Raw genomic sequence first — 11,638 nt, 5'->3', positions numbered from 1 at the left:
TGTTTCAAGTATATATGGCATAACGTTCTGTACTACAGCCAATCTATCAGGAACTCGCTATATCCTGCCTAAAATGTACGATGTACCAAATATATTGTACTGAAAAATGTTTGGACTCGTTCAATCCATATGATATTCAATATCTGTATATAATATATACGAGACTGTCCTGAGTGACTGATTCATAATCAACGCAGAGCCAAACTAATAGAGCTATCGATTTGAAACGATGATGGTAGATTAATATTATAATTTCACCGTGCACTCGGAAAGGATTTTGCAAAATTTTGATTTTAAGGAGTAAATATCGGCAAAAAACAAAATTTTACTCGTAAATTGTATACCTATTTATACGTAATGGTCATAGGAGAAATAATCCGTAGATATAATTATTTTTTAACAATCATTGCCATTGGTTATTCGGGTAGATCAGGTACAAGCGTGCATTAAATCGAATATTCGAACATTGCCTACCAAAGTGTTAAGTGGATGAGTTGCACTTTGTTCACGATCCGGTGTAGTCGGATGCCTACTATAGACCTGCAAGGACCGTACATTTTCGGCCCGGTCCGGTCCATCAATTTTATCCTCAGGCCCGGCCCAGCCCGGTCCAAAAAATATTGTGAAAAAAAATAGGTATATAATATTATTATGGCATATAAATAGCTTTATTATACCCACCAATCAATATATTATTATATACCAACGTCGGTTTTATCATTATCAATTATTATTTTAAATTGTGATTATTTATTGTCAAAGAAATTGCCCGGTCCAATCCTTGATTTATTATTCGAAGTCCAGCCCGGCCCGCAAAATTGTACAAAAAAAGCCCAGGCCCGGTCCGGAATAAAGTTCCAAGACTTAAAAAGCTCGGTCCAACCCTTTATTTTATTTCAAAGGTCCGGCCCGGCCCTTGCAGGTCTTTAATGCCTACCAGGGTGGCTGAGTTGCACTTACTGCAACGAGTTACACCCAAAAGGAGTTGAACAGTCACAATTTTTTTTTAAGAGTTGTCATTTTTTACGGGCAACGAAGTGCGTGGAATCAACCAATATATAATATTTATGTCACCCAATGGCCTAAGTTGCCGCGGGTTAATTAATAAATAAAATATTTATGTGCTAGCTAGTATCTATTAGTTTGAAATGTTGGTCCGTCGTAGGTTGTTTCCGAAGTACTGCGAACCAAAAAAAAGCGTCTACTTCCAGCGTTCCACAATAATATATAGAGTGGCGATCTTTGTGGACATTTTTGACAGTTGATAACAATGAGCAGAGAAATGTCCCACCTCGTCATCAACAAATAAGACCGACAAATTCGTCGATGACGCGTGGAGAGTTGAACGAATGTCTAATCCGATATGCAGTATTATTCAGCCGCCGAGTCCGCGGGTATAATATATAATAATATTATAATAAATCTACCAGTTACACATACGAGAACGACGGCGACGATTCGGCAACCCATAAACTGTGGCAGTGACGAAATGCATAATAACGCGGTCGTATAAACGCGGTTACACCCGTAGGCTTACCTGATACCGCGAGCGCGCGCTCGGCAGACATACGGTCTGCGGCGAGAGGCCAGGTGAACCGGTGGCGACGGCGGCGGCTTCACGGTGGGGGTCCGCCGCCGCGTTATCAAAGAGTCCGCCGCAATACTGCACGCAGTACTACCCGTGACGTTGCGCCCGTCGGACACGCGTGTTTTACGGTTTTTTTTTTGATCACATCTCCTCATTGCGACTACCCCCGTCGGATGCACTTGGTCTAGGTATAATCGGCCAGTTCCGCCGCCGGCGGGTAAATTTTCCCTACAGTGAATCGCGAGTGTCGTAAGAATACAGAAAAGCGAATAAACATTTTATTTTTTATTTTTTTTCGATCGAGAAATAGCGTAATTCTTTTAAAATATACATAAATTAACTGTACTCCATCGAATGTCGTTTAGTCACGTTTTCGTGGTACAGCAAGTAATGATCCGGACTTGGCGGCCGACCGCGGATTGTTGACGACCGCCGCCACCAATCCATATTACCATATTAACCGTGGGTGTGCATCGCAACTACATCAAATCGAGTCGCGGACTTGTTGAGGATCGACGTCGCTCAGGTAGGTTTCATTTTTCGCTCTCGATAGGATTACGCGTCGTCCTTCGAGGGTCGTATGTATATCATGTATTAAGTACACTCCGATAGATTGTAATATAAACGACCGAATAAGAAATCCACCTCTGGTCACTATAATATCACTGAACACACTCCAACTGACTATTTGAGGATGACTACGTAAATTTGTATTATTGTTTTGGTTGTTCATATTCTCCTGCGTCTTATGCACATTTGCGGGCGTTCTGATATAATAAGGTTATGGTATTAGGCATTACTGTCTTACATTGATACATTATGTTGTAAGAATATAACAATTTATACACCGTGTAGTATTTTATTACATGTGTATTGTGTATTGTGTATTTACACGCCTATTAATATACAAATATTGTCAATATTGTGTTATACGACATTGGTTCTTTAATATTTCATAGTCCTATAATACAGTAATACATATAAGTTTTAAGTTATAATGACAATAATGAAAAAGAAATGTTTACTTTTCGAAAATATCGTTATCTTTGTTTGGATAAGAGTGCATAATATAATATATACAGTATACATCTATACATGTTCTGTGTCATATACCGGCACACTCCAAGAAGTTAACGTAAGTCTTTCGAAATGATCTAATAAACACACTTTTCTCTTATTTTTTCTGTTGAAAATTAAAATTTGGATATGGTATTTACACAAATTTTTCCATAAGTTCAATTTTACTGATATGAATATGACACATTTTTAAAAACGTACTGATTAGTAAATAGTAGGTACCTATAGAATAAAATTATCATTTAAACGAATAAGTATGAAAAAAAGTTACGTTGGAACATGTTCTATAATATACAAAACGACTGTCATTCATGTAAAATACAAAATTTGAATGACTGTTCCTACTAAATTTGCACGAGTTTGTGGTATTTTCGTGAAATGAAAATCTATATAATCACATTAACCGTAAATATATTTCGATAAATGTTTTTTTTATTATTATTAAATATTGATACAGTTGTTGCTCCTGAGGGCTTCGGATTATTTTCCACACGATAAAACGTGACGTTTTTTTTCCTCCTTTAATTTCAGCGGTGAACAAGTTACTGACCCCAGATATAGTATATTATTAGGTTTTATCAAGACACGAACGAATATGGTTGAAGTGTCCGAAAAATCGTTAGCAGTACGAATTATTTACACAAAAAGCATTATATGAGTAAATTTAAAAATGTTAAGTTTAAACTGTATAATATATTATATTATAATATCTACTGTATATGTGTCGTACAACAAAACGAGTGTAATTAGATATTTTAGTGCATTGTTTGCCGGTTGTTTAAACAGTTTAGATGCCTGGAATTTGGGTAATAATGATAAAATTATACTATTATAGTATTATAATAATAATATATGATATTTTACGAATACCATTTTTTACTGAAACACTAACGCAGACTGAAATTACATTTTAGAAATCCATAGGTCTTATATAAACAATTAATGTTAATAAATTATAATACATTGTTATACAAAATATTGATATCGATTTTTTTTAATTGCCTTATTGATTATATTATGTGCACATTTATTGGTATACTTATACACATTTTACGTAATAAAAAAATGTTGCTTCGTTAGGAAAAAAAATAAAACCCTCAGACAACTATATCAATAATACGATCTAATATTATAACAAAACGATTTCAATAGGAACAGTGGAACACGCACATTATTCTCGACGGTAGAGTATATGTATTTTACGTATCGTGATGGTCGTAACTCGTAAGTCACAAGATATACAATTTTACAACAATAGGCGAGAAATGCGACACACTTGAGATGGGTGGGCCACTATAATACGCATGGCGCCTTTAAATGGTCGGTGAATCGTAGTTCGCGTTCCAAATTACGATTTCGTACGGATTTCGGTCACCCGGAAAACGATAAAGATAAGAAAACGGGTGCGATCTAATGTTTGGGAAAACCTACCTAAGTTTCGTGTTTGATTTGCAAAAAATTACCACTTTTGATACCGATACCCGCGCGTTTTCGATCCAGTTAGATTATGGGGCGGCTAGACGCGACTATTTTAGTTTTTAATTTTTACTGTATACCTACCTGCCGATACGTTTTTACGTTATTTTCTTCGAATCCACGAAACGCGTATACGACTACCGTATTATTATCATTTTGTAGAACACCTAATGATGTGAAGGTTTGCCGAAAGACCCGCAGTCCCCCGACTCCGACGAGACATTTCCCGCCGAAATCGGTAGACGCGGACGGTGCTCTTCCCGTTCCCACGGTCAGGTCCACGTCGCGCGACCGGTCCGAACGGGGGCGGTTACGACGGCGATGTACCTGTACGGCCTGCGCTGCAATTACATAACTGCGGTGGCCATTTGCGTTTTATTTTATCGCATGTATATAGTATAATATTGTATTGTATTGTCGCCAGAAGCCGTCTCGACGACCGACGGGTATTATCGTTATTATTATGGTTGCCACTTGCCGGTAGTATATAGTACGGGTAGTGCGCAGCAATGAAAGTGCGGGTATATAGCTATAACAATAATATTAGAGTAATAACAGTGCCTACGACAGAGTATATAATAATATTATTACAGCGTGTTGGCACGGAGATGTGCGACGACGGGCGGGGCGGTGTAACTCTGATGCGGCACCGCAGTATGTACATCATGATGCGTATTCCGGCTGTTCGTTCGGGTTCGTGTCTATATACTGTCTAGTGTCCGTACAGAGGGACGGGGGAATAGGGTATAGAAAAAAAACAAAGATTATATAGGTACTGTCCGACAATAACACAATAATAACACTGTCGTAACGCGGCCAATATTACTGCAGTGTTGTAGACGGGGGAGGGTCGGTCGTTAGGAGAAAAAAACGTATATAATAAAATAAATACGGGGTGCGGTCGAAATTGTAACGATCTGACACGCCGGGCGTGTGGTCTTCTTTGCCTCTATCATTATATAAATACGCATATTACGATATAGCGGTACACACGTGCATATATATATATGATATACATAGGTACATCTGCTGTAAGATGAGTCAAATAATACTATAAAACTATAAGGTAAGGACTAAGACCACTTTTCGTGTTTGTATGTATTGATTTTTTTTTATGGTACTCCAATCTGTAAGCGAGTTATGAACATAATAATATTATATATTATTGATTTGTTCGTTACGATTTAAAACGCTCATATAACTCGCTTAAAAATTAAAATATCTTAAAAACCGATATTGTTCTTATATTCTATGGACATGATGTCATAATATATTTTAGTTAACGAAAATTGGTTCTGCTGAACGCAAATTTTCCATGCTGTACATTTGTAAGACGGCGCGAGTACAAAATGGAATAGTTCGAATAAACGTGTAGACGTGCGATTTCTTCATATCGATCATAAAATATAAAAGGCGTCGATTACGTTGCTCATGGGTTCTACGGCAGTTGTACACCCTTGTCGTATTAGGACGAAACAAAGTATGTTTGATGATAGAAGACGCGAACCTAAAGAACTGAATCATAATTTAGGCCATTAATGGTTGATTAGTCATTATTTTATATTAATATATGTGCAGTACAAAGCCATAATTAAATATGTGATTATTGGACGGGGGGGGGGGGGAGTTCCTCGTTGCGTAATCGTGGTCATAAGACTATTTAACTGAACAAATAGAGGGCTTCAGCACTCCCTTTTTTCATTGTAATAACTGGTGACGATATTTCGATTTTGACAGTCTAAAACTACAATTATTTATATCTTATTTGTATATACTTTGACGACGGCGGAAACTACTACATCGTATATTATAATGTACTTACCCATAATAGTGGCCGTCGTTACATTTTATTCTTCTGCACAATTATCGATCGACATTTGTCACGTACGATAAGTAATAATTATTAAAATATTATATGTATTATACTATTATGTGAGCTAGTAAATAGTTGGTGAAACAGAAATCGACCGACCTGTTGACGGCGGTATGTACCTATAATATGATACATATAATTTATATTATTATTATTTCTTGCGGATTTCCGTCGCCGCCTGTCTTGCAGGTGTACGGATCTATATAGTATTTATATCTATATATCTATCTTATGTATAGTCTCGACTCGCCGGACCGGACGGGAAATCTAGGGGCGTGGTCGAAGGTCGGTATTGTAATATTGAAAAACCGAACCTGCGGCTATAATAGCGTTTCACGTATAATATATACATAATACATTAAATTGTTACGTTAGCGACTATTTTTGTGCGAAATCACAGGACGTGTGATTATAATATGGGCTTTAATGGTTTTCGGGGTCTACCAATGCCGAGTTTCTGTAACCACTTATTGAGATTTAATTTGAATCGGTGCGAAATCACGGGCGTTGGTGGACGTTGGTTATGACACGTGGTAACATGGTATAGAGATCTTCTCTGTACTACTATCTAAAATTACGAGGCGCCGGAAACGACGGACCGGAAACGTTTACATACATTATAATATATTATACGTCCCGATTAATAATAAAATGCACTCGAAGACGTGACGAGTAAAATCTAACAAGCTGACGCACATACTATAGCGATCCACGAAGATCTCTCGAGGTCTGTCGATTATTCTTGTAATATTTTTATACGACATTACGATAAATTTATTGTTACATTATTATCTCGCGATGTTACGATTTCCGTATAATTCTGCCATTACGGTTTTTTTTTTTATTTTACTTGGAAAATGTGTGACTTTCGCGTTTGGTTTTTTTCTTCGTTTGAAGGTCACCGGACACACTATATTATGTACGCAAAATCTTCATTTCCGCAAAAAAAAAATAAAAACAACATACACTTTTTCCATATACGTCCTAATACCGCATTATGCAGTTTAATGTGTATTGTTTGACGCACTCGTACTATGTATTTAAACATTATTGTTACGCGTCCTCGTTATATTATTATTGTTATTATTATTGTACACAATATGATGGTGGACACGCGATCGATTTATTTATTTGATTACCTAAGAGCGATACGATTTTACGTGATCTCTCCACTTTATGGCCGTCGACAATTATATACTATTATTATTCTTTCCGTCAATGTCCGCCGTAGGCACTTGTTTTGACGACGACCTTGCCGCCGTCGTTGAGTCACTCGGACAATATATTATAATATATGTATCATAATATATGCACAGGTATAAAATTGGACCAAATACGTAGAAATTCGATTTGTGATTCATAATAATAATAATATGTGTAAACGACTGTTGTTGCATATGTACGTTGCGGTTGAAACGGACTCGTCGATATTCCAATTTGGCTTTTACGCATATTGTTATAATATCGTGTATTATCTGCTCGTAGACCGTATAATAGGTACTACGTTTCGAAGCTTCATTACGAACAGTTAGGTACGAAAAATGAATATCGTGGGTATACGTATTTATTTTTTTGTTCATCGGAAAACCACGCGTGTATCGTTTTATTTGAAATCGGTATTAAACGAACACGACGTGTCTTTTTGCTTTTCCCTTCCGGCCGGCAGTACATATTATCTTACGCATTAATTGAATAATAAAATATATTATTTATGTTTATCGCACGATCACGCCCGAATTCCGTCGAAACGGGACGGCACGCGCGCGTCTGGAAACGAGAACGAGAAGCACAAAAAAAGAGTTAATAAAATAAACCGAATTGTGTACACATTTTTTTTCTGGTTCACCATACGGCCGAAAAACAATATAACAACACGGAGCGCAGTGCGACGATGACGTTTTTATGCGTTTCTGAACTATTCTGAACAGGTGGCTGGTGGTGTGTAATTTATAATAGTACCTATACGTACATAATATTATTATTATTATATACTGGTAGCTGGCGGTACGTCTATATATTATTATAATATACGACTATAGCGCCGCGACGTTTTGTTTTCACTGCGGCGCAGGTCACCGTATATTTTATACCTATATAATATAATATGAATATATACGTGTTAAACACATACTTATATAACACAACAACAGGTGTGGTCCGGTTGACTGTGGTCACGGGCGACATACAAACGGCCAATAAGATATTAAATGTCGGACACGCGGCTTTGTGCATCGCGTGATGGTTGTACAGATACGTCATCGCACGCTGACGTCAATCTAACGCTGCCGTAGTAGGTCACACATTTTGTTGTCCTGCACCGCTGTCAATCGTTGTCCGCGACCTCCTGAATTATATTTTTCGGACGAATGGGTTTGGGGGGGGGGGGGGGGGTAAGTGTGGGAATGGCGAGACAGCTAGGGGACGGAATCTTTACAACAACGTGCATGTCTGTATAATTTGAATAATGTATACAATTCATCACGAATATCGGGGTTTTTTGTACCTATACGTATTATAGTATGTATATATTATTATATGACACGGAACTCGCGATTCGCGGATTTGAAACGATTCGTAACAAAAATGAGATTCTATTGTAAGTGAAAATGCGAAAAGTATAATAACTATATTATACTGTTGATATATATTTTATTAGTGACTCGTGTGATGTTATCGCATTAAAATATATTAATTTGTGCGCTGGTTATAACTGAATTAATAATATATACTGATGATAATATAGGACTCCTTAAAAAACTAAAAACAACGATAACAGAATTTCAGTGAATTTCTCTCGTCTATAAGGTAATCCGGAACAAAAAACAAATAGAAAACCACATAGTATATTATACTATAATATCAGGCATGTAACTTGTACGCTTGCGCCGTGCCCGCAGACGCGTTTCCGAGACTTATACTATCGACTTAGCTGGCGTGTTTGATTGTCCTGCACCCTTTTTACTACATCTGTACGACGCATATCCATGTACCTATTATATTCGTTTCGACGATCGATTACGGTGTCTCCACGCGACAATGTCATATTTTAATGTTCACACGCGAATATTACCACACGTATACAATACACTGGTAAGTGTTTCCGATTTGTATGGTGCGCCGCGGTACGTGCACATAACAATCATGAAATAGCAGCCCCGCAATCGTGGTATTCATGGTATAATATTATATACACGACTTATCACGGTAACGGGTTGAAATGATAACAGAGAGTGTGTTGGTCGTCCGACAATATTATTATTATTATTCAAAGACGAACCCACGAGAATGGCGGAATCGATTGATTTTGCACTACATAATATCGTGCCTGCAAATGATAGACAGTTCAAATTTAAAATCCTGTTAATGTTACAACCATGTCCCAATCATGGCATTTTACTGAGCATTTTTTAGATGTTATACAATAGATATAGGTTCATCGTAAACGTCTAAATGCATACAAAAGAAAATGTTTTTACTGCAATATATTGTTAAAAAAAACCCTATTAAAATGTGCCAATACGGTGGTACGCATATATAGATACCCGAAATATAGGTTAGCCGTGTAAATAATTTAAGGCACACTTAAACTTTTTCAACCATTTGAAATCATTTTGACTTTTGTTATAGGTATATAGTTGATAATTGTATTATTAATTTATTATAATATGGAAGGTATACGCGTGCGTGATGATGTAATAATTTATTAATAAATAAAAGATAATGGTAATAACCAAAATGTTAATTTACCGCATCAACGGGAGCAAGGGTAAAATTGAAAAGTGGCCTGAAAGTACCTGATATTTGCTCGGTAATAATTTTGGAGCCACTCCGTCCATGTATAGGCACTAAGTTGTTAACCGCGCCGTGCATAAAAGTACAGACTAGTTTATTATTTATATGCACACTTACAGGTGATCGTGTAACACTCTCACATAGTCACACCAGTGGCGTGGTAAACATCATTTTTTGAGGCCTGTGCCTCAACATAAATGGGTGGGTGGTGGGGTGTACTGATGTGAGGCCATGAGAATAATATGAGATTGACTTGTCATAATAGAGAATCAAATGTTAACAAATAGCAAACCGTAGGGAAGGTAGGGGACTTACAGTTTGTACTTATAAAAGTAATGGCGGTGGTGGTGGTATTAAAAATAAAAATGCATTGGGCCTCACACTCAAAAAATGTTCTACACGCCACTGAGTCGCACATATTATACATATTATTATGACTTTACATCGAATAAACTTATTAATTTGTTTTCTCGTAAGTATACACGAACGCGTTGAATATTTCGAAACGCGTGGTCGTATCGTATATATCGATATACAGGGAATCTATACGACGACGTGTTATTATTTTTCAGACGTTATTATATTATTAAATCGATACTCGATATCACGCCTGTCTGGCGCTGAGGTGGTCGTTACACATGCATATATTAATTTACCTATTCCCATCTGTGCATATGTCCATCAGGTGTTCTCGGTATTATGTTACCGGTGTACCCTCCAAAGCATAATATAATATAAAAATTTTTATTATTTTATCGTCTTTATTGCCGTATCGGACATGGTGAACCATCGCGTATTGTGTTGCACGGCTGCAGCCCCGTGTACTCAATCCACGATAAAACGGACGCCCTCCCGGCCAGGCCGACGGATAATGATGGTAAAATATCAAAACATATATTACGTGCGCACAGCGCATACCTATTATGACGTATAATACGTGTACGTACCTATACGAGGGCGGGAAAACGCGGTCTCGACCATTTCCCGATCGACCGGACGATTAATATTATATACCGTGTTATAGTAGGCGCACCTGCAACGTGCCTATATTGCGTACTGTACTGTAGCCAACAAGAGTGCATTTCGATTAATCCGGCGGCGGCCAAGACGTATAATTCGTTTATTATATTTTTTTCGTCTGGAAAAAAAAAACCGAACGTCACGACCTCGCGATTTTTTTCGGGAGCTCCGGCAGGGAACCGATACTGTTATAATATTATATTGTACTATTACACGCGCGGTGTGATTCGCCGCCCGGCCAGGCGATTTGCCCGAAGGCCCGACCAGCCCGAGCACGAAACCTCCGCGTCACCCCGTATAATATAATATCGTACGGTTATATATCGATATAATATACGTGTCGACCGTGGTGACGAAGGACGACTGTCGAGGTATAGAGTGTCGGGGGGGGGGGGGGGGGGGGGTAATGAGCCGGAGGAGACGGAGACCAGCATACGATGCGCACACAGAAGTCCCGAAGTCCTGAAGTCACCGCCGCCGCACGTATATTAGCTCACAGAGTACCACCTATATCTATGTGTATACTATAGCGTAATCGTATACAATATGTGCTCGCACTGCAGGGCCGATGAACCGCGAGTTGGTTGAACTTTGATCTTTGCCACGGTGTCCGGAGAAGTGGCTGGGTGGTGGGGGGGGGGGGGGGGGTACCTACGCCACCGCGTAGTATTAATATTATTATCGTCGCGTATAATACGGTCGCCGCGTTTATATTATATACAAAGTCACTCCGGAGTCCGTATCGTTATACACGCGCATATATATATATATAGAGGATACCACGTGGCGTATATTGTATTATTATTATACTT

General features: G+C 38.0%; 1 protein-coding gene across 1 annotated transcript in view; it reads left to right on the top strand.

Annotated features, from left to right (window-relative positions):
* Nucleotides 1-1,662: 1,662 nt before the first annotated feature.
* LOC132948490 (uncharacterized) overlaps nt 1,663-11,638 on the top strand; it is a 64,853-nt gene continuing 54,877 nt past the window's right edge. Inside the window, exon 1 of the mRNA XM_061018978.1 lies at nt 1,663-2,114. The gene's annotated coding sequence lies outside the window, so the exon portion shown is untranslated. The remainder of the gene's footprint in view (nt 2,115-11,638) is intronic.

The sequence above is a fragment of the Metopolophium dirhodum genome, chromosome 7 (assembly GCF_019925205.1).
Source record: "Metopolophium dirhodum isolate CAU chromosome 7, ASM1992520v1, whole genome shotgun sequence".
Lineage (NCBI taxonomy): Eukaryota > Metazoa > Arthropoda > Insecta > Hemiptera > Aphididae > Metopolophium > Metopolophium dirhodum.
The sequence above is the reverse complement of the archived record's forward strand: the minus strand, read 5'-3'. Positions and strand labels throughout refer to the sequence as shown.